General features: G+C 40.1%; 1 pseudogene; it reads left to right on the top strand.

The window, feature by feature from the left end:
- Nucleotides 1-5,789: 5,789 nt before the first annotated feature.
- LOC114234215 (60S ribosomal protein L34-like) lies at nucleotides 5,790-6,129 on the top strand (annotated as a pseudogene).
- The last annotated feature ends 351 nt before the right edge of the window (nucleotides 6,130-6,480 follow it).

The following is a 6,480-nucleotide window of genomic DNA, read 5'->3' as shown; positions in this document are numbered from 1 at the left end:
CATACTGAGGAGAACTTGATAGAATATACTTGGCCAAATTCTCGACATTGAAGGTTTTTCATTTTTGTGGGTGTTTTAGTTTCACTGGATTTAGAAATCGCCTTGTCCCAGGAGTGTAATGAACAGTTATCTCATGTCCTTCTCATTCATTATACTTTAGGTGCAGAATTATTTCCCAGCATCAGTATTTCCCAGCCTCTCCTTCTTCCTCCATCTTTCCCAGCACAAGCAGGTTACTCTGACAGAAGAATCCTCTTTCGGAATCCTGAACTTTGCAGTCTTCATCAGCCCATAGTGCATGGCTGCAGATGTTTCTCTTTTAGATTCATTTTTGCATAATCATTACATTGGAAAGCCCTTGTGCCCTAGTGAGTGCTCACTTTTGGCTTTATTTGGAAGAAAATCATGTGATCCTAAAAATTTAAGCAAAAGATTTGCTTATAAGCCTTCTGAAGAAGTAGGTGAGTGTAGGGGGCTATTTTATACTTGCACTATTTTAGAGAAGAGTCTAAAAAATAAAATACTCACTCAGCATAGAAAAATAAACTCATTTAATAGTTGTTCATTTTGGAGAAATGCTATAGTTTTATATTTTGTTTTGAGAGGACATTTGATATTTACAACAAAATAGGTTACATCATAAGCAGCAACCATTGGTGTGGATGGGTAAGCAGATGGCCACTGAAGAAGTTGCTAACTACCAATGGCGATGAGTCCAAGAATCAGGCTGCCTTTAAAAAATACCAGCTTTATTGATGTATAATTGACATATAAAATTGTAAGATATTTAAAGTGTACATTGCCCGGCAAGTGTGGCTCAGTGGTTGAGTGTCAACCCATGAACCAAGAGGTCACCAGTTCGATTCCCGGTCAGGGCACATGCCCAGGCTGCACGCTTAATCCCCAGTGTGGGGTGTGCAGGAGGCAGCGATCAATGGTTCTCTCTCATCATTGATATTTCTGTCTCTTTCTTCCTCTCCCTTCCTCTCTCTGAAATTAATAAAAATATATTTTAAAGTGTACATTGTGGTGATTTGATATACATATACATTGTGAAAGGATTCTCCTCAAATTGAGTTAATTAATACATCCATCATATCACTTATTTGTCTTTTTTTTTGGGGGGGGGGTAAGAACATTTAAGTTCTACTCTCTTAGCAAATTTTAATTACACAATACAGTGTTACCAACTATGGTCATCATATTTTTTTAAAAAATATATTTTATTGATTTTTTACATAGAGGAAGGGAGAGAGATAGAGAGTTAGAAACATCGATGAGAGAGAAACATCGATCAGCTGCCTCCTGCACACCCCCTACTGGGGATGTGCCCGCAACCAAGGTACATGCCCTTGACCGGAACCGAACCTGGGACCCTTCAGTCCACAGGCCGACGCTCTATCCACTGAGCCAAACCGGTTTCGGCTGGTCATCATATTTTACATTAGATTCTCAGACATTATTCATCTTATAGCTGAAAGTTTGTACCCTTTTACCAACTTCTATTTCTCAGCCCCTGGCAATCACCTTTTTACTCTTTGTTTCTATGTTTGACTTTTCAAATTTTATTTATTTATTTTTTGTTAATCCTCACCCTTGGATATTTTTTCCATTGATTTTTAGAGAGAATGGAAGGGAAGGAGGAGGGGAGAGAGAAAGAGAGAGAGAGAGAGAGGAGAGAGAGAGAGACATTGATGTGAGAGAGTCACATCAACTGGTTGCCTCCCACAAGCACCAGATGGGAGCCAGGGATCAAACCTGCAACCAGGGTAAGTACATGCCCTTGATTGGGAATCAAACCTGTGACCCTTTGGTGCCAATGCTCAAACCACTGAGCCACAAGGCCAGAGCTAAGTTTGACTTTTTTTTTTTTTTTTTTTTTGAGAAAAAACTGTTAAGTCCTGGACGGTTTGCTCAGTGGATAGAACATCTGCCCTTGGACCAAAGGATCATGGGTTCAATTCTGGTCAAGGACATGGACCTTGCAAAAGCAAGTGATCCTGTAGAATGTGTTCCTAGATGTTATTTCACTGATTATGGCAAGAATTATTTCAGTAGAATTTATCAGTATTAGATTTCCATAATATATAACTCATTTAAAGTGTTCTATTCCTGAACTGCTGTTTTAGAACAATTCCTGCCATGTAATAAGTGCTCAATAAAATATTCATTGAATGAATAATTTTATAGGTGAAATTTATTGAGCACTTACTATGAGCCAGGCACTGTTCTAAGCATTGGAAATATGGTAGAATATAGCAATACATAAATTAAACAATTGGAGTATAATGCTTGTACCTCTTCACATTGGAAATGATAAGCCATTAACCCATCAGCCCCTCTCCAAAAGTGGATGTACTGGAACATGATACTCCTCAAAAATGTTTAGATTTCCTACACTGAGATTATTTTCAACCAAGGTGGTAGATGGATAACACTAGCCTTTATACATTCGCAAGCAAAGCAGTTTTAAGACTATATCTAGTCATTTCTGAACTTTTTGATTGAATACAACATCATGAAATTTTTTGAGCACCTTTTAAATAATATACATACTTCATTCCTGGCCAGCTACAGTTGCTTTTGGAGTTCCCCTTCTTTTAAAGAAAAATTTCAGACAGGTTTCTGGAATTTCACAGTCACAGTTCAACTTTGTGGCATTTCAGGTACTTAAAGCAAATGAGATCCCGTTATTCTGTATCTTCAGTAATTGTCAGAGAGCCTGGTCTGGATCTTACTGTTATTTTCTCTCAAAAGAGATGAAGACAATTCATATTTGAGAGTCAGAATCTAAGGTTCTTCTCACCTGGTGTTGCCATAGATGGGTTGAGGGTATATGGATATACCAAGTGACTGCCCCTTGGAGGGACATGCATAGTTCTGAAAAATTCTGAGAGGCACTGGTTCAAGAGATAAAGTAACCATTTATTTTATGACATAAGATCACTAGAAAGTTTGATACTTTATATGACAATAATTTACTATAGAAATGCACTCAAAGAATTATAACATGTGCCCTAAGCTTTTTCGTTTTTAGGAGATTGTTATTAAAAATACCACATATGAAAAGAAAAAAATACCACATATGGCCCTATCAGGTTTGGCTCAATGGATAGAGTGTTGGCCTGAAAACTGAAGGGTGCCAGGTTCGATTCCAGTCAAGGGCACATGCCCAGGTTGTGGGCTTGATCCCCAGTAGAGGGCATGCAGAAGGCAGCCAATCAATGATTCTCTTTTATCATTGATGTTTCAATCTCTCTCTCCCTCTCCCTTCCTCTCTGAAATCAATAAAACTATATTAGAGGAGAAAACCAAGATGGTGGCATAGGTAAACACCTAAAATTGCTGCCTTGCACAACCATTTCAAAACTACAACTAAAAGACAAAACAGACATCATCCAGAACCACAGGAAGGCTGGCTGAGTGGAAATTCTACAACTAGAAGGAAAGAGAAAAGCACACTGAGACTCAGAGGAGGTGCAGAAGTGAAGTGCAGAGGTACAGAGGCGAGAGTGCACGGAAAGGGCTGGCAACTGAGTACGTGGTTGTCTTTTTCAATCGGGAGGGAGACACAAGCTCCTGACTGCTCTGAACTCCAGTTCTGGGAGAGACTCTGGGGACCCACACTCATATGGGGAGAAACTGGACTGTCTGGTATCGGGCAGAACTCGAGGGTGGCTTTCTCTCAGAGGTGCTTGCAGCAATTACCAAGGGACACTGAGACCCAGGGGCCTCTTAGGGCAGGGCTGAGGATCAGCCATAGCTGCTTGCTCCACCCTGTTGATTCCCTGAGACTCTGTCCCACCCAAGCTGTGCGCAGAGGCTTTTGCATATGAATGGCCTGGCCCTTTGCTATGTAAAATTACCTAACAAACTGCAGCTGGGTCAGAGAGCCCCAGAACTTCCAAAAGAAGGCCCAAGGCCCCACAGCAGCTTGCATTGCTTCACAGCTGGGCCTCAACTGGGCACCTCCAAACCCCAAACAAAGAAGAGGAATCTGCAGATCTCTCTGCAGCTCCTGCTGGGTGGCCTTAGGCAGAGCTAAATTTGTACCTCCTTGGAGATCCAAGAGCCAGTGTACCCAGTGGTCAGAGTGGGACCATCCAGATTACAACTCCTCAGATCCATAAGGGACACACTCAGGGGGCAGACTCAGTGAGCACCAAAGCTCCACTGAAGCATGTCTTGCCCCATAAGGGTGTCTCCAGCACAGAAGTTCTCCCAGCATAGACACAGCTGATCCTCACAGCCAATTGGCCTTGGAGGTCAATTCCTCCCAGTGATACCAACAGCAATCAAGGCTTAACTACAACAAGACTGTGCACACAGCCCACAAAGGGGTGCACCAAGAGTCTCCACCTCAGGTAATTGGGGAGGCTGAGCCACTGGGCCCTATAGGACACCTAACACACAAAGCCACTCTATCAACACAGCGAAGCAGCCAAAATGTGGAGACAAAGAAACAGATCACAAATGACAGAAATGGGGGAAAGCAAACTACTGGATATAGAGTTCAAAACCACGGTTATAAAGTTTTTCAAGAATCTTCTAGAAACCGCTGATAAATTTAGTGAGACCCTTGAGGATATGAAAAAGGACCAACTAGAAATTAAGTATACACTGACTGAAATAAAGAATAATATACAGAGATCCAACAGCAGACTAGAGGATTGCAAGAATCAAGTAAAAGATTTGAAATACAAAGAAGCAAAAAACACCCAACCTGGAAAAGCAAAAAGAAAAAAGAATCCAAAAATATGAAGATAGTGTAAGGAGCCTCTGGGACAACTTCAAGTGTACCAACATCTGAAATATGGGGGTGCCAGAAGAAGAGAGAGAGCAAGATACTGAAAACCTATTTGAAGAAATAATGACTGAAAACTTCCCCCACCTGGTGAAAGAAATAGACTTACAAGTCCAGGAAGTGCACAGAACTCCAAACAAAAGGAATCCAAAGAGGACCACACCAAGACACATCATAATTAAAATGCCAAGAGCAAAAGGCAAAGAGAGAATCTTAAAAGCAGCAAGAGAAAAACAGTTAGTTACCTACAAGGGAGCACCCATATGATTGTCAGCTGATTTCTCAACAGAATCTATGCAGGCCAGATAGGCGTGGCAAGAAATATTCAAAGTGATGAATAGCAAGAACCTACAACCAAGATTACTCTACCCAGCAAAGCTATCATTCAGAATTGAAGGTCAGATAAAGAGCTTCACAGATAAGAAAAAGCTAAAGGAGCTCATCACCGCCAAACCAGTATTATATGAAATGCTGAAAGGTATTCTTTAAGAAGAGGAAGAAGAAGAAAAAGGTAAAGATAAAAATTATGAACAACAAATACATATCTATCAACAAGTGAATCTAAAAATCAAGTGAATAAAAAATCTGATGAACAGAATAAACTGGTGAATATAATAGAATCAGGGGCATAGAAAGGGAGTGGACTGACAATCCTCGGGGGGAAAAGGGTATGGGGGGTGTGGGAAGAGACTGGACCTAAATCATACACCTATGGATCAGGACAGTGGGGCAGGGGGGTAAGGGCATGGGGTGGGGTGTGAACCAGGTGGAGGGGAGCTATGGGGGGAAAAAAGAGGAACAACTGTAATAATCTGAACAATAAAGATTTATTTAAAAAAACTATATTAGAAAGAAAAGAAAGTCTCAACAGGTCTTCCTGCTTTAATATATATATACTGGTATATATTGGTATATATCACATATAAGTCACAGGAGCTGGGATCTCTCAGACTCAGTCTTTTGAGCCAGTGTGGGAGCATTCAGAATGGTCTAGCATTTAACATACCATCAGAGGCTGTCCTACAATAGAGCTTTTAACAAAACTAGGCTGTCCTGAACCCCTGGTAATAGAATTGTTTACCTTTACACCAAGAAGATTGAGAAAGCACCAAATCTGCATGTGGCGTGAGCCCAGGCTGACTTAGTGGAGCCTGTACTGTGAGACCTAAAGTTCTAATGAGTTTGTTTAAAACAAGAAAACATGTCATCAGGGTGGATCCATGTGTGTTAAATGTGTCCGTGACAGAATCAAGCGTACTCTCCTTACTGAGGAGCAGAAAATTGTTGTGAAAGTGTTGAAGGCACAAACACAGTCAGAAAGCTAAATACAAACAAAAAAGAAAGCTTGTTTTGAGTAATAAAAACAAATAAAAGACTTGCTCTGTTATTTCTCTTGTAAAAATAAAGCCTCGTAGAATAAATTGTTATTAAGGATACAAACATTTAACAACATTCGTTATGTTATTAAATTATTCTCAATGAAATGGCAGGGAGCGAACTTTCTCCTGAAAATGAGAAGCACACTAGGTGTGTTTTCTTTCTCTACTTTCCATTTCATAAATGATTTTATTTTTTTCTGGGAAGTCAAATGTTAAATTTTATGTTTAGCTGATCTTGTATCAAGAATTTAAAAAATACATTTTCTTCAAAAGACTTGCATTTTTAAAAAGTAATTA

Source organism: Eptesicus fuscus, chromosome 2, assembly GCF_027574615.1.
Source record: "Eptesicus fuscus isolate TK198812 chromosome 2, DD_ASM_mEF_20220401, whole genome shotgun sequence".
Lineage (NCBI taxonomy): Eukaryota > Metazoa > Chordata > Mammalia > Chiroptera > Vespertilionidae > Eptesicus > Eptesicus fuscus.
Note: the sequence above shows the minus strand (reverse complement) of the source record. Positions and strands in the feature narration are given on the sequence as shown.